Below are 18775 nucleotides of genomic sequence, written 5' to 3' on the forward strand. Positions count from 1 at the left end.
TGTACCATGTGCAGTTGTTGATTTAGCTTATAAAATTGTGAAGAAAGGTATGAAAGTAGATCTATGCGAAGTGTTGTTGAAAAATCTATTTGAAAATCTCAACACCATAAGGAAGCCGAAGAAGAACAACTCGACGAACACACTGAAGTTTGGATCACTCTTGGTATGCATGTTTTTCTACTTTGAGAAATTCTTTCCATCAGTTGGTAAAGTAGTCTGGGAGCTACACCGACCAATCACCCATCAAATCAATGACTTCATCAAATAGCTAGGAGATAACTTCAATGAGATAATGGATGATTATTTTAGCAAGTTTCAGGAAAAGATGCATAACAGGCACTAGATTCCACCCTAGTTAGTGGAAAAATACAAGGATAGTATATGTTTTGAAGTGGACACCAACTACTGCTATGTCGATGCGGTAGAACCGAGAACTCAATCTTTGCTGCCGGTGGGTTATGAGATTGATTTTGACAATACACAACAACAAATAGATGCTTTTCTTGCACTGCCAAGGCATGCTACCGAGATCAGATACGATACATATGAAGAAGTCAAAGAAAAAGTTAAGATGAGCATTGTAGTACCAAAGGCTACAAGGAAAGCAACTAAAATGATTAAAGTATTAACAAAGAAATTTGGAGAAGGTTCTTCCTTCACTCCTATCAAGAGCATTCAAGTCATCACCGAGGAGGAATCTGAAGCCCAAGAAGCTTCTATTACATTGAACACCAAGTTGCCAAAAGGGAAAATTTTGAAAAGAAAGAAATAAGATACATCACAAGTATCACCGACTCCTTCAGCAAAGCATCCAAACACTAGATCATCTGCAGTGTCATTGAGCAAGAAACAGAAAAATGTTACAGTTCCTAAGGTAACAAAAACTTATAAGAAATCTACTCGGAGACTCATTTTGAATAAAGAGTCCAGTGACACCGAATCTGAAGACATAAGTAAATTTTAGATTGTTAAAAGTAAAAAGGAAGAAGTACATATTGTTGAGAATTTTTGCAATAGTTTGAAACAATATGGTAGATTTGGAGCATTTAGGTATGTAAAATATGACTCCAGATCTGATGTAGAAAAGAGACAAATAGAAGAAGCTGTAATCTGCACTCTTTTGAAATTCTGATTGGTCCCATTGGAAGTAACTAATTCTCTTCCAAAAGAATTGTATTTGCATATTGATAACAGTGGAAATATGCCATGGAATTGGAAAAAAAGATAAGAGAAAGAAGTTTGGTACATCTCTTTCCAGACATATCGGTAGATGAGATAAGTGAACATCTGAAAAACTACCACACAAAATTCCTAGTCAAGCAAAGAGCCTTGAAATTGATGAATGGCCTTTATGTTGAAGTAGAGAAGGAAACACAAGAACAGTGGCAAGAAATTTTTCGAATCAAGAGTACTATTGAGCAAGAAGAAGTTGAAATAGTGGACATCACCGAGCAAGATCCCGCTGAAACTATACAACCTGATGAGGATGTCATGGATACCGAGGAATAGGAACAAGAAATGATAGAAGGGAATGCTTATGCCAAACTGGTATCAAGTGAGTCAGTTTTGGAACAAGTCAAGTCCTATCCTCCGGTAAGTCAACATGTTTCAACCAAGACAACTCAGGATACTGAACAAGGAAAAGAGGGTCACCAATCTACAGAAGGAGAAGCTACTTCTCAGGCCACTGGGGAACAAACTTCTCAAACCCCTCCAAGTACTAACAATGTTACAACTGAGACCCCGAGCAAGGATTCACCAAAGGCTACTTCTGAGGCTAAAGAAATTGACAAAAGTGTTGCCTCTACCGAGCAACCTACCGAGGGTGCACAAGCCTCCCAAGCCCTTGTATTAGTTCAACTGGTGAAAGCCTCATCCTCTAAAGAGAAGAAAATGAAAAAGCATAGTTTTAAGTTAGATTTGTCAAAACCAATTGTGTTGCCTAATGTAGACATATCCAAATTAAAAGGGCAAGCACTTATTGAATTCGGTGAACTATGCAAAGCCAAAGCAGAACAAGAGAAACAAATGGCTATACAAAAGAAAAATAGAGTACTTCAGAAGGTCAAAGCACTATTAACTGAAATGCTACTTGAAGCTACAGTAACAAAAGATGCAGCCATCCATATTCAACTGGATCAACTACTCAATAAGATAGAAGCATCTGGAGTAGACGCATCTAAATACCTGAGCAAATTGAAGGACAAAGAGCTCACTACAAAAATGATTGAAGAGGTACAGAAAGCCATAGCTATTGGTAAAGTAAAACTTGTCAAATTCATTACTAAGTTGTCCCCTCAACTCAAGCACATTCTTTATTTATTTTAGAAACTCTGTACATTTTCTTTATTCATTAAAGATATCAAGAATAAAATAGAAGTGATTGAGAAAGAGATCACCGATCTCTCAAATAAATTGACAACTGAGCCACATTCTATTTAGAATTTCTATACAAAGTTACAAACGCTCATGGCTCAAAAATTGGAACTTAGGAATGAAGAGAACAAAATAAAGATGGCAATTATGACTCTTCAAACCTTATTCATTCCCCACTTGTCCTCCGTCCAAGAACAGATCAACAAGGCTACCTCCTTATCCACTCAACTAGAGGGAAGCACTTTAGATGGACTGATTTCACTGTTAGTTGATATCACAGCTCAGAATTCACTCATGGATAGTGTCAAGGATGCACTCTCTGCCGCTCTCACCGATGCAAGAACAAAGTATAAATCCATTTTTGACCAGTTGCCTCCACCGAATGGTAACTAGTTTTGATGTTTGTCAAAAAGGGGAGTATAGTGTATACCAAGCAGATCAATGTATAGATAATTTTGACAGGGGGAGCAATGATCACCGAGCAGTAAACTGAGCAGTGAATACAAAATATAGATCACAATGCATGCATAATCAGAATTATGTACAATATATTGATAAGGGGAGTATATCTGAGTATACTAGTTTATTGACAAATGTATATACTGTCAGTTTAGTCAAATTTTGTAAGTATATAGATTTTTGAGTTATGACTTTGAAAGAAGTTTTGTCAAACATTTCAAAACTAATGTCAAAAGGGGAGATTGTTACTATTTACTAAGTTGTCATTAGTTTTATGTCCAAAGTCATTCTATATACTCTAGTTGGTTATTACTATCAAAATATTTAGTCAGTAAGCATAGAGCAGTCGGTTACAGAAGTTACAAGTCATAGAGTTTAGTATACACTGAGCTGTCTACCGAGTAATGTTCTATGACTACCGAGCAACAATGATGGTATACTGAGTTGATACACACCGAGTGAAATGTGTTACCAGATTCATTGAACCTAGACACATATGGGAAACGTGTTACAAAGATTGAGGAACAAGAAACCGTTAACACATTGGAAATTGCACTTATAAATTTTATATGATTATGAGGTCATCTAGCCAATGAAATAATTTTGTATGGTTATTCATTTAATGAATCATGTTTGTAAGATCGAAGCATGAACAAGACCACCGTCACAAGAGATCTATTTATACAACATGAATTGTGGATCAAAACATGTGTGTGAAAAGCAAGACATATGTATGTAAAGCAAGACATATGTGAAAAGCAAAAATCATGGGAAAGCACAAAGTGTTATGACTGTTACGATTGACAGAGACACACAGAGGTCACCGAGAAGGATTTCAGAGAATAGTCAAGGAACAGAGTAAACAGAAAGGTTTACCGAGGTATGCTATAAGTAAGGTAATTTCATTTTGAGCACATAGAATCTGCTATAACATTTCAGATGTGAAGTTGCAGACATTTTGTAAGATTTTGATTGTAATATTTTGAGTTGTAAGAGAAACCTTTAACAGGGTAAAAGACTCTAACAAAGTCTATAAATTGTAAAGCCTTTAACCAGGTGTAGCATTTAGAATAAGTGTTGTAAAATCCTTTAGCAAGGTAGATCTAAAGATCTTGATACTCTTAACAGGGTAAGCTATCAGAAATAGCTAAACATGTAGCTCTAACTGAGAAACCTTTATTATTGTAGTAGTGAAGTTGTGGGTGCCATCCCCACCGCAGTTTTTCTCTCTAACAAGGAGTTTCTGCGTAACCAAAATATATGTGTTATGGAGTGAATCATGTATGATTGTTATTTATTTGTTTTAGCATTATATTATGTTACAACAATTTTCAGTTTATGCTTTACAGTAAAGTTATTGTTGAAGAAAGGATTTGAAGTACTGATTCATCCCTCCCCTCTTAGTACATTAGCTTTCCATATTGGACCTAACAAGAAAAGAGGAAAATGGGTTGGGATTGGGGGTTTGCCTTTAGGTCAAACCCCAGTTTTGGAATTAACCAAGTAATGAAAGAAAGTACTTACAAGTAGATGTAAATAAAATACTAAATTGTAAATCACCTCAAGGGAGGTTGTAGTAGCAATATTGATAGAAATTCTTGTGTGGAATTGAATGTTGAAATCAATCTCCTCTTCAATGGTTGAATCCTTGACTTGAATGCAACACCTAGCCTTGAAGGGAGACTTGAGAATGCTCAATGCTAGAAAATAATGATTGAATGCTTGATCACTTATGCAACTTGAATCTATCCAACTTCTACCTATCAAACTTATGCAAATGAGAGGACGAATGCCCCTTAAATAAATGTTAGTGGATTTTATTTTTGTCATGAGCTGACGTTGGGGGAGTTTCTTGCCTGAGGCACAACCAACAATGCAACCCTAGGAAGGGTCCTGCCCCAAAATAGGGCAGGGACAAGGGCACCACACCCCTGTCCAAGGGGGAATAGTGGCACCACACCCTTGTCCTACCCCTTTCTCCATGGCAGAGTGCAGACGAGGTGATGCAGAGACCAAGGAAGAAGTTGTTTTTGTAGATTGAGCAATCTCCAGTCTTCGATCAGGCTAGAGGATTCGAACTCGCATGCGTGAGGACCCTAATGCAGTCAAAAATTGCTAGGGTCACAATTTTATGACACTACACATCCTTATCATGTTGTGCCAATAAAGCTGCAAGAGCATGAAGGGAAGCAGTTGTGTATAGAAAAAAGGGTTTAGAAGGGTCAGTGGGTTGAAGAACAGGAGGATTGGACAAATAAGTTTTTAGGCCTTCAAATGATTGACGACAATCTTCATTCCATTGGAAAATGATATTCTTTTTAAGTAATTGAGTAAAAGGAAAGGTATGATTCGCAAGTTGAGAAACAAACCTATGAATAGCTTGGATCTTTCCCTGCAAACGTTTTAGTTGGGAGACATTCTTAGGTGGCATGTTAACAAAAGAATCTATTTTCTTCAAATCCACCTCAATGTCACGATGTGAAACTATGAACCCCAATAGTTTCCCACTATCCACACCAAACACACACTTTTGGGGATTCAAGTGCATGTTATACTTACGAATTCTCTCAAAGATTTGGCAAAGGATCTTAACATGATCTATATGAAGAACAAATTTAGTTAAGATATCATCAACCTAATCTTCTAAAGTCTTATGCATATAGTCATGGAAGATGGGAGTCATAGCACACTGATAGGTTGCACCTGCATTTTTCAATCCAAAAGGCATCATAACCCAAAAAAGTATGCCCCAAGGGGTGGTGAAAGCAATTTTGTATTGATGTTGAGGATTAATGAAGATTTGATTATATCCAGAGAAACCGTCCATGAAGGATAATAAGGCATGACTTGCTACAAAATCCACTATCATATCGATATTCAGGAGAGGGAAATCATCTCTTAAAGAGGCTTTGTTTAGATCACGGAAGTCCATACACATCCTAATCTTATTATTAGACGTAGCCACAACCACAATGCTTGAAATCCATAGGGAATAATTGATAAGATGAATGAATCCAACATCCAACAACTTTTCAATCTCAACTTTAACAAGTAACGCCACTTTAGGGTGAATCTTTTGAATCTTTTGCTTCACAGGTTTAGCATCAGGAATTAGGACAATGTTATGAGTGACAATCTTGGAATCTATGCCAAGCATATCAGAGTATGTCCAAACAATGATTTCAAGAAATTCAAGTAATAACTTAGAATACTATTTTTTCTCTTCTTCATCAAGGTGTTTCCCTATCTTAATGATTTTATCTTCAACATAAGGATCTATCCTGATATCAATAGTGTCACTTATTAGGAGATTGCTTTGTTGAGGATCATATTTTAACTGAGGAAATTATTTAACTATCTCATCATTATTTCTTTCTTTCCCAAAGTAAGCTTCCACATTAAGGCAATAGGGAAAGCCACAGTTATGGTGATAACGAGGAAGGTTGTCATAAACTCCTAAAAATTTGACTAAGGAATCATCATTAGGAAAAACATCCAAAGTGAGGACACTAGAAGAGTCACAGTCAATATACTCTGGATATTTTATTGAAAGAGAAGCAGAAATGACATTAACACTAATAAATGATCTCTTAGAGGATTTAGTACGCTTAAAAGGATCATAACCAAGCCTAAATATCATATCGTAGAAGTTGTTTTCCAAGGGAACCTTGATCCCTTGTTCTTGAGCACCACATCCATTACCATTATATCTGCATCTAGGTAGGATGTGAAAACCAGTACCATAAAGATTAGCCATTTCTACGGAAGGAGGAGGATTTTCATAAAGCGAAGGGTCAAAGTCCTTTGGGTCAGAAATGGGAGACGAAGTCTGGGAATGCGCCACAAAGTTACTACTCAATGGCCCAAACAAAGTAGATTGCACCTTAGGTTCTCTAGGGGGAATTCTATATTCCCCTATGAAAGCAGGATTGAAATAAAGGGATCCCCAATCATCTTTTGCAAGAACCTTCTCAGGAGAAAAGGTGTTCTCAATAGTAGAATCAGTCTGAGAAGATTCTCTCTCAAGAACCTTAAGTTCACTTAAGGAAGTATTGGGAATCAATTGGGGTGTAGGAGATAAGTTTGATGAAGTGGTCACATTAGTAGGAGTATAATTTTTAGAGGAATTATCTAAGATAATTGGGGAAGAACCAATTGAAGAGGATTTAGAACTTGATGTTGTAGACAAGCCTGGAGACTTGTGTCACCTAGCAAGGTATATGTTTTATTGTTGTAAATGAATTTAATTTGCCTATGCAATGTAGAGGGGACAACTTGCATGCTATGAATCCAAGGTCACCCTAGCAACAAGTTATACATCAATTCTCTAGACATGACATGGATAGGCGTGGGTAAAGTAACAAGACCTACCTTAATAGGCAAGGTAATGATACCTAATGAAGATTTAGCAACATTGTCAAAGCCTCAGATAGTAAGAGAATCGAGCTTAATAAGAGATGTATCAACATTGATCTTATGCAATAATTTAATGATACAAACATTAAGGCCAGAACCATTGCCCACTAGTGTTTGTTTTATTGCACTATCATTTATGATCACCACAATCATCAAAGAATCATATTGTTGTTGAATTTCACTAGAGGGTAGCTCATCTTGTATAAATACAATATGAGCCTTAGGTGATGTGATAGAATTAATCAAGAAAGCCATATTATTAGATGTCACTGCATGTGGGACATTTAATGTTTTCAATGCATCTTGTAGCATTCCATGATGAGATGAAGAAGTTTGAATCAAATCCCAGAGGGATATCTTGGTAGGAGTAGCTTTAAGCTGTTCAATTAGGTCATAGTCCTTACCAAGAGTTTGTGAAATGCAAGGCGCTTGAGGAAGAATAGGTTGAGGATCAGGAAGAGAAGTTTGAATAACCAGAGGAGGATTAGGTTGCCTATTGTTTCTTGTATTATAGGTTTGGGCAACTACATTATAATTCTCCTTAGTTAGCTGTTTAGAGTAGCTATAAGGACTCTTAGTGGGATTTCTTCCTTGAACAATAATGATGGGTTTGTTTGGAGTACTAAAGGAATCATGACTATATCCACCTTGAATTGTAAAAACAGGTTGATTAGGAAGAGGTGAAGTTGGAGAAGGACAAGTTGTAGTACCCCTCCTTGATCAGACTCTTTTTGTATCTATGGTTCTCTTCAGTAGACTATTCAGTGGAACATCATTTTTGTTTATTTGATTCAGATTTGATGCGATGCTATTTCATGCTTTATCTGGAATTGTCGTGTATGCTTTCATACAGTATCTCAATGCATATGATTAATGTTATTTTTATGGATCATTATCATGGATTGACACTTTTACCTTATATGTGTGATGCATTATTTATATGTTGCATGTTTGCATGTGTATGGGATGCGAGGGGATGATTTTCCTTCACTCACTCCGATGAGATAGGGAGCGTCATGATTCTCCTTCATTGATGTGCATGTCATATCTGTTATATATATTTGTCTATATGCACGTGTGGTTCTTTGGTGCAGGACATTGCAGGTACTAGTACCAGGTAGGTATGGGGCATCGACTCCACTTGGTTTCATAGGTTTGAGCATGCCTTATATGTCCAATGGGAGTGGAGGAGATAATTTTCGAATCCTAGCTTGACCCACAGTCACACTCATGTGAGTGTTGTTAGTCGATCATCCTTCATGTTTGACCGATATGCGAGTCATGGTGCTTTGGTTTGGTCATTTGTGAGTCGTCATTTGATCATTCCTCGTTTTGCGTATTTTTGTTTATTTAAATGGTTATTTAATTGAGTGGATGATGCTAATTTTTATGTTGGCATAATTAGTTAATTATTATGCTCTTGAGATTATTGATTTAATTAAATTAATGATTTGCTAGAATTAAATGGTTAAATGACTTATTTTATTGTGTAAAGTTGTAATAATATATTGTGAAAGGAAATAAATAATTGCCTAGCCATTTAAATTTTAAATGCTTATGCTGAAAGAAAGTATTATAGAAAATGAAATAAATAAAAGATTTTTCCTTTTACCTATCCATTTGACTTTTGTATTTTATTTGTTGGAAAATAATTGTTTATGGATAAAGGTAAATCTAATTGTTTTTACTTTTTAAAATAATTTAATCTGATTGGTGGAGAAAACTTTTAACCTATAAAGTTTAGGTTGAAATTATTTTTCCCATATATTCATGGGAGTTCATGGGAATAGGGGAGGCAAAATTTTTGAAATAGAAATTTGGAAAACCATTTTGGAAGAGGAGCTGGAGTTGGATTTGGTTTGCAAGACTGGGATTCTTCCATCATTTTTCTTCCTGGTTTGCTTGAAGGTTAGATAATCTCTTCTTGTTTTGAAATTTAATTTTGAATATTTTAGTTGCTTCCTATGTGTTGGAAAAATGCAAATCTCTTTGTAGATTCTTGTTGAATGATTGGAATGGAAGAAAGAGTGTTTGTCATTGATGATTTTGTGGAATTCATATCAAATGGGTGTATGTTGAAAAGAAATGACTCACCTTTCCATTTGTTGTTTGTTATTTGTTCATGCAAAATCAAGTTCTTGAATTATCTCTTCTATTTGGAATAGAAAGGAATATATTTAGTTTGATGTGTGTATTCTAGTATCTATTTGTCCAAGATTTGGGGTTTATGTTGGCAAAAATTGGTAATTTGCCTCTTGAAAGATGCAAGGAATTCTTCCTGTGTAATGGAAATGAAGAAATTTATCATAATCCTTCTCCTATCTCTTAAATTCCTATATGTTTCCCAAAAGATTTATTTAATTGGGGCTCTTGTATGTTATTAATTCAGCATTTTCCTTATGAAAAATAATCCTTTCTTATTGTTTGGTTTTTTGCACTGTGCTTTTCTTCCCGTGAAAACGGTGAACAAGGGATGAATTGATTTGTTGTTAAATTATTTTAATATTGCAAGAAAGTAGAAATTTATTTTTATTTTATTGTTTAACCTTACCCATGTGGCGGGATATCCCCACCATGTAGGACGATAGTGTCTGGCTACCAGCAGGTAGCAACACTACTGGTCGGTAGTGCTGCTATGTGGTAGCAGTACTACCGGTCGGCAGTGCTGCTATGCGGTAGCAACACTACCGGTCAGCAGTGCTGCTACGTGGTAGCAGTACTACTGGTCAATAGGGCTGCTACCGGCGGTAGTGCCTGCTACTGGTGGTAGCAGTACTACCGATAGGAGTGTCTGCTGCTTCGACAACAACACTACTGCGGGTAGGCTTTGGCCCCCACATGCCTTTGTACCCTTCGCGGTACAATTTATTATGTGTCATTTATTTATTTTATAAACACGATGAATTTTAAAGTTGGTTTTATAGTTAAATTTTAAATGGTAATTTATAAAGTGATTTTTTTTAATCTTGATTTAATAAATTTATTTATTGAAATCAAGGCTTGATTATTAACTCCAAATTGGTAATTTTGGATGTATTTTGGAAATAGATTATATATTTATATAATTCATATTGTTATTTGGTTGAAAAAATTAATATGGATTTTATTCTATATTGGTGTATTGAATTTGGAAATTAAATAGACGTGAATGCCATATAAGGGTGTTTTATTTAATTTTCAATCAATGAAGTTGCAAGTGCTTATGATGTTGATTTTCTGAGTGTGGACTTAGTGAAATTAGCTTTCATTGCAAAGAGTTATATTTGTGTTATTTCTCATCTTTGGTTCAGTCATCCTGTAGTGGCGTATTTGACTATTTTGACCAAGTGATATATAATGACCTCATTGTCTTAACCATGTAGTGTCTTTGCCTTATGGTTAACCAAGAGTTAGCATGTCCTCGTTTTGACCACTTGTATTTGGATAGTGGTGTTATGGCTGTCTATTTCACCATAAGGTCCTCATGGAGTGACCATGTTTGTTAAGTGTCCTTTGAGAGAGTGGTTTTTGAGTGGGGGTTGCGCCCAAAGTGGATGGTAGGATAACCCCTCGAAAGTTAGCTAATAAGTGATAATCTAATAATTTGATTAGGAGATGGGTAGTTTATAACATTATATAAGATATTGTACCCCGTGCATGGTTGAGTGCTTGTATAGGCTAAAGGTGTAGTGGGAAGGCCTGGAATGGCAAACCGACCACCTTGTCTTCATGAAGGGTTGGTAGGGTTTGCATGAGACTTAGTTGGAGCTGGAGGTTCAGGAAATGTTACCTAGATAACCAAGGATGGGGGCCGAGACCTATGGAGGCCGACCATGGTAACCATCATAAGCTATGCAATGACACTCTCTCTTTAGGGTCACTTGTGCTTTGTGATGTCGAGTCACTTGAGTATTATGATGTTGAGTCACCTAGAATATTATGGAGTCATATTGTGTTGTCATGGGGCCGTATTGTTTTATCAACCATGTCATACTTTTGCCTGCTTGAGGGTCCTCTGCTATCTCCTAGCATGGTGGGGTGATTCCAGTTTGGGAATTACATGGTCGGGTTGTAGTGCCACTTCTCATCAGATGTTCTTATTCGTACCTTCATGTGAGGATTGGCTTCGCAAGTGTTCTGTGATTCGTGGCTCATGCTCCATTTCATTTTTTGAGATTATTATTCTTTGGAGACCTATGTGGTCAATTGTATTATGAACCCTTGTAACCATGTATTTGATTAAGATGTTATCTTTATATGTATATTGAGAGCCATGTATTGGAAGATCAATGTAATCCTAAGTTTGGGATGTTGTTTATCAGCTTTCTTTATTATTTGTGTAAATGCTTATTGAAGAGAAATTATGTTGTATCCTTTCAATCTCCCAATGGTGTAACTGTTATTGCATATGGCTTATTATTTTCTTTGACTAATTGATGGTTAATTAGATTACTTGTAATTGTGGAATTTAAACTGTTAGTTTAATTCTTCGTTGGTAACCCTTAAGAAATTTTGGTGTAAGTCTTACGCTTGTGTTATTATTGTGCACACGTTGTAACTAATGCACTTAATATGATTTATGCTTTAAAAAAAAAATGTTTCACTTGTGTTGTGGGTTTTCCTTATTACATTTGGTATCAAAGCCTATGTTTCAACATTGGGTACTCTGGGTTTGTAGTGAGCCCATTTAACTTGACCTTTTGTGGAGTTCTTAGTGGTTGTGATTTCCTTGTCTTTATCCTTGCCGTAGATCTGAACCTTTTTCTCTTGTGCATTGTTAGGTCATGGCTAGGAGAGTCAAGGGTAGTGGCCGTGTTGGAGGCTACAATAGAGGTAGAGGAGGAGGACGGGGTCGAGGTAGTGTGGATCGGGATCAGTCTGTTCATCAAGATGAACAACATTCAGGAGAGTAGGTTCTCGAAAGGGAAGAGTTGCGACAGATGTTTCAGGAGGTGTTAGCTAGACTAGGCCCCAGACCTGAGGTTGACCAGCCCCTCCATGCCCAGGTTGAGGAGTCTCATCAGGAGGTGAGAGAGAGAGAGAGAGAGAGAGAGAGAGAGAGAGAGAGAGAGAGAGAGAGAGAGAGAGAGAGAGAGAGAGAGAGAGAGAGAGAGAGAGAGAGAGAGAGAGAGAGAGAGAGAGAGAGAGAGAGAGAGAGAGAACAAGACCAAGCTAACATGGGGCACATGAGGGACTTGATGAGGTCCAATCCTCCTTTCTTTGACGGTAAAGGTACTGGTCTCAAGGCAGAGACCTGGCTTATCAATTTAGATCAGTGTTTTGCCATGTATCCATATGGTAGCAACATCAAGGCGAGATGTGCTATCATGCATCTTGAGAGTTTCACATCTATCTGGTGGTGGTTAGAGGAGGAGAGGATCGGTGTGAGCATTAACACCATATCATGGGAGATCTTTCTAGAGAGATTCAGGGCATGATTTCTCTCACCCCAGTGGAGGCAGTCTCGAGAAGACAAGTTCTATGCTTTGTGCCAGTTTGGTATGTCAGTAGATTAGTTTGAGCATAGGTTCTATGAGCTGAAACAATATGTCAAGATCGACAACGATGAGGCTATGCTTGTTCAATACTTTTTGAGGGGTCTAAATGACCGCATCTGTGGAGGAGTGAGAGTATTTGAGCCTGCTTCAGTAGAGGTAGCCGTGGTGAAAGCCAGGTTGGTGGAGTAGAACCTTATTCATGCTCATGGCGGCCAATGTGGAGTGCAGATCGACAATGTACCTTTCAGTGAGTCCAAAGCCAGAGGGAATCAGTCCCAGACTGCTACACCTTTTAGGGGTCCTCAGGCACCCGCTAAGGGTGGTCAGTAGCAGCAGCAGTCGCCACCCAGACTGAAGTAGTTTCAGGGCCAGTAGGGTGGCAACTCTCTGCCTAGGAAGAGCATGAACTAGTAGAGGAGTAGGTAGAGTTTTCCAGGGTAGTCCTCTCAAAGTGCATCTCAGGCCCCTAGTAGGGGAAGCTTTCAGTAGTCCAGTGGGCCGTTTGGGAGTAGAGGACCTGGTAGAGGAGATTGCTTCACCTATGGACAATTTGGTCATTTAGCCGCCCAGTGCCCTCAGCTTTCTCATCAGACGGGTAGCCAGAGGCCAACAGCATTAGAGCCGACCGTAGGGTATGCAGGTAGATCCCATAGAGTGTTCACTGTGGTTGATGACCACTAGGCTGAGTATCAGGGTACAGTGATTGAGACTGCAGGTGTGTTGTGTAGTATTCCTATCTTTGTACTTTTTGATTCCGATGCTTCAAATTATTTTATTTCTTCATCTATTATGGAGCGGTGCAGGCTTGTGTCTGCTAAGCAGGCAGATAGGTGGCTAGTAGAGTTGGCTACCGGTGTGCGTGTGTTTGTAGATGCCTTCGTCCCCAGTTGTGAGTTGGACCTAGGACCCTTTGTCACTTCAGTTGATCTTCAAGTCATTTCCTTGGGGTCCTATGGAGTTGTATTGGGGATGGATTGGTTATCATCTCACAACGCTCGTGTAGATTGTCGTTTGAAGATAGTAGAGTGTTTAGATGACCATGGCAGGAAAGTGGGGATAGTTGGAGTTCAACGATCGATATCCTTACGTATGATTTCCACTATGCAACTTAAGCGGTGCATGCATCAAGGGTGTCAACTTTTCACAGTTACTCTTAAGGATGTGGATGAGGAAGAGAGTCGAGAAATCACTCTTGATGGTCACCCTACTCTTCGAGAGTATGCATACGTGTTTCCATTGGCTATTCCTGGTATGCCTCTGAAGCAAGACATAGATTTTCGCATTGACTTGGTTCCCGGTGCAGAACCTATTTCAAGAGCTCCATATCGGATGACTACTTAGGAGTTGAGTGAGTTGAAGTTACAGATGAAGGAGTTGTTGGCCAAGGGGTTCATTCATCCTAGTGTTTCCCCTTGGGGTGCACCTATTATCTTCGTTAAGAAGAAGGATTGTTCTCTTTGGTTATGCATTGATTACCGATAGTTGAATAAGGTATCGATATCCATTACCTCAGATAGATGATCTTTTTGATCAGGTTAGGGGAGCTAAGGTGTTCTCTAAGATTGATTTGAAATCTGGGTATCATCAGTTGTACATTCATGATGCATACATTCATAGGATGACGTTTCGTACTCGTTATGGTCACTATGAGTTCACAGTGGTCCCATTTGGGTTGATGAACGCGCCTTCATTTTTTATGAGCCTCATGAATGGAGTTTTTCACACCTACATTGATCATTTTGTTCTTGTGTTCTTGGATGACATATTGGTTTATTCTAGATCTATGGAAGAGCATGAGGGCCACTTGCGATAGGTATTGCAGTGCTTGAGGGAGAATCAACTTTTTGCAAACTTGGCGAACTGTGATTTCTTCCAGTCAGAGGTGAGCTATCTTGGTCATATAGTTTTGGGAGAAGGTATATCCATGGATCCTTCTAAGATCCAAGCCATTGTGGATTGGCTAGTGTTGACCAATGTTTCAGAAGTTCAGAGTTTCATGGGTTTGGCCGGATATTACCGTCGCTTTGTTCAAACTTTTCTCGGATAGGCCACCTGATTACTTCTCTTCAGAGGTAAGGGAAGAAGTTTTTTTGGTTAGAGGAGTGTGACTCAACTTTTCACACCTTGAAGGAACTCCTTGTTAGTGCTCCGATTTTAGCAGTCCCTGATCCATCCAGAGATTTTATGGTATGCACAGATGCCTCTTTAGAAGGTATAGGTGCAATGCTTATGCAAGATGGATGTGTGGTTGCCTATGAGTCTCGCAAACTCAAGGATCATGAGTTGAACTATCCAGTTCATGACTTGGAGTTGGCAGTTGTAGTTCATGCGTTGGTTAGATGCCGCCATTTCCTGTTGGGGCATCAGCTTGAGCTGCATAGTGATCACCGCAGTTTGCAGTATATTTTCATGCAGGCAAACTTGAATGGTCGACAACGAAGATGGATGGAATTCCTCTACGAGTATGATTTTGAGGTTTGATATATTTAGGGGAAATAGAATGTAGTGGTAGATGCTTTGAGTCATAGGCGACATGAGGTTGCAACATTGTCCCTTGGTGTGGACTTGAGTGAGAGAATTCTTGGAGTTCTTCCTTAGGACACTTGGTATCAGGATGTTAGAGCCGTGGTGGAGTCCGGAAGGCCATTGGAGGGTAGATATTTTGAATATGATCTTGATTTAGATGGTCTTCTTTGACATCTTGGATGGATCTATGTACCTCCTTTGGAGGGTCTTCACATTTTGATCATGAATGAGGCCCATCGTGCACCCTATTCTGCACACCCTAGTGTTAAGAAGATGCACGCATATCTTAGATAGATATATCATTGGGGTGGTATGAAACGTGACATTGCTGATTTTGTATCAAAGTGTTTAAAATGTCAGCGGGTGAAGGCAGAGCATCAACACCCTGCAGGGCTTTTACAACATAATTTGATACCGGATTGGAAATGGGATATCATTTCCATGGATTTTATAGTAGGGTTGCTTGTTTCTTTGCGTCATCATGATGCCATCATGGTCATTGTTGATAGATTGACCAAAGTTGCTCATTTTGTTCATATTCGATCTTCTTATACAACAGTAGTGGTGGCACGAGTCTTCTTGGAAGATGTGGTGAGGTTGCATGGGATCCCAAGGCAGATCATTTCTGATAGAGACCATGTCTTTACTTCAGCATTGTGGACCTCACTTCAACATGCTTTGGGGACCCAGTTGAACTTCAGTTCATCTTATCACCTAGAGATTGATGGTTAGACTAAGCGTGTGAACCAGGTCTTGGAGGACATGCTTCACATGTATGTTATGGATCAACAGTCATGTCGGGAGGAATACCTTTGCCTTGTGGAGTTTTCTTATAACAATGGATATCAAAGCTCTATAGGCATGTCTCCCTTCCAGGAATTGTATGGTCATCCTTGTCGTACTCCTTTGAGTTGGGATCAGTTGGAGGATAGGGTGAGTTTAGGCTTGGATATGCTTTGTGAGATGGAGCAACAGGTTGAGCATATTCGTGGGCATTTGGTTGCTGCTCAGGATAGGCAGAAGAAGTATGTCGATGCTCATAGAGTAGATCGTCAGTTTTTAGTTGGCAATCATGTGTTCTTAAGAGTGCATCTACGTAAGAGTTTGATCCATTATGGAAAGGGTTCTAAGTTGGCACCTCATTTTGTTGGCCCTTTTGAGATCCTTGAGAGGATATGACCTGTTGCCTACCGTCTGGCCTTGCCACCAAGTCTATCCCGCATCCATGATGTCTTTCATGTTTCAGTTCTTTGACCTTATCTTCCCGATGTGACTCACATTCTTGATTGGAATGCTTTGCTGGTCGAGGACGGACAACTTTCCATGGAGCCTATGCGCATTCTTCAGTGTCAGGATTTGACCCTTAGAGGTCATATCATCGACTAGGTAAGGATCCTATAGGATCCAAGTGATGAGACCTCAGCAACATGGGAGGATGTAGCGAAGATGTGAGAGCTTTATTCTTATCTGTTTTAGGCTTCTAGGAGTAAGCCTAGTTTTTTGGGGGAGGATGTAGTACCCCTCCTCGATCAGACTCTTTTTGTATCTATGGTTGTCTTTAGTAGACTGTTCAGTGGAACATCATTTTTGTTTATTTGATTCATATTTTATGCGATGCTATTTCATGCTTTATCTGGAATTGCGGTGTATGATTTTATGCAGTATCTCAGTGCTTATGATTAATGTTATTTTTATGGATCATTATCATGGACTGACACTTTTACCTTATATGTGTGATGCATTATTTATATGTTGCGTGTTTGCATGTGTATGGGATGTGAGGGGATGATTTTCCTTCACTCACTCTAGTGAGATAGGAAATGTCATGATTCTCCTTCATCGATGTGCGTGTTGTGTCTATTATATATATTTGTCTATATGCACATGTGGTTCTTTGGTGCAGGACATTGCAGGTACTAGTATCAGGTAGGTAGGGGGTATCGACTCCACTTGGTTTCACAGGTCTGAGCGTGCCTAATATGTCCAATGGGAGTGGAGGAGATAGTTGTCAGACCCTAGCTTGACTCCCATTCAAACTCGTGTGAGTGTTGTTAGTTAGTCGTCCTTCATGTTTGACTAGTATGTGAGTCATAGTGCTTTGGTTTGGTCATTTGTGAGTCGTCATTTGATCATTCCTCGTTTTGCATGTTTCTGTTTATTTAAATGGTTATTTAATTGAGTGGATGATGCTATTTTTTATGTTAGAGTAATTAGTTAATTATTATGCTCTTGAGATTATTGATTTAATTAAATTAATGATTTCCTAGAATTAAATGGTTAAATGACTTATTTTATTGTGTAAAGTTGTATTAATATATTGTAAAAAGAAATAAATAATTGCCTAGCTATTTAAATTTTAAATGCTTATGTTGAAAGAAAGTATTATAGAAAATAAAATTAATAAAATATTTTTCCTTTTACCTATCCATTTGACTTTTGTATTTTATTTGTTGGAAAAGAATTGTTTATGGATAAAGGTAAATCTGATTGTTTTTACTTTTTAAAATAGTTTAATCTGATTGGTGGAGAAAACTTTTAACCTATAAAGTTTAGGTTGAAATTATATTTCCCATATATTCTTGGGAGTTCACGGGAATAGGGGAGGCAAAAATTTTGAAAGAGAAATCTGGAAAACCATTTTGGAAGAGGAGCTGGAGTTGGATTTGGTTTGCAAGAATGGGATTCTTCCATCATTTTGCTTCCTAGTTTGCTTGAAGGTTGGATAGTCTCTTCTTGTTTTGAAATTTAATTTTGAATATTTTAGTTGCTTCCTGTGTGTTGGAAAAATGCAAATCTCTTTGTAGATTCTTGTTGAATGATTGGAATGGAAGAAAGAGTGCCTGTCATTGATGATTTTTTGGAATCCATATCAAATGGGTGTATGTTGAAAAGAAATGACTCACCTTTCCATTTGTTGTTTGTTGTTTGTTCATGCAAAATCAATTTCTTGAATTATCTCTTCTATTTGAAATAGAAAGGAATAGATTTAGTTTGCTGTGTGTTTTCTAGTATCTATTTGTCCAAGATTTGGGGTTTATGTTGGCAAAAATTGGTTATTTGCCTCTTGCAAGATGCAAGGAATTCTTCCTGTGTAATGGAAGTGAAGAAATTTATCATAATCCTTCTCCTATCTCTTAAATTCCTCTATATTACCCAAAATATTTATTTAATTGGGGCTCTTGTATGTTATTAATTGATGGGGCTCATCTAGGTTACTGACACTTCACCTAGTTGGTGTTGCTCAATTTCACCAACTCTGCAGGCCTAGTTGCACTCTCGACATCCAAGTCCTTCTCAATCTCTTCTAGGGCTTGCTTCCTATAGACTTCAAGGTATTTTCTTCAAGTATTTTAGCTAGGAACCCTACCAATTCACAATGCTTCCCATGTGCTCATTATGGCTGTCTTGGCTTCAACTTGTCAAATTGACCTCCTACTATTGTGAGTTGATGAAAAGGTATGGAGGTGGCTTCTAACATGTTTTTAATAGCTTTTGGATCCATTTGAGGTTTGCAACCATTT

Source organism: Cryptomeria japonica, chromosome 10 (genome assembly GCF_030272615.1).
Source record: "Cryptomeria japonica chromosome 10, Sugi_1.0, whole genome shotgun sequence".
NCBI lineage: Eukaryota > Viridiplantae > Streptophyta > Pinopsida > Cupressales > Cupressaceae > Cryptomeria > Cryptomeria japonica.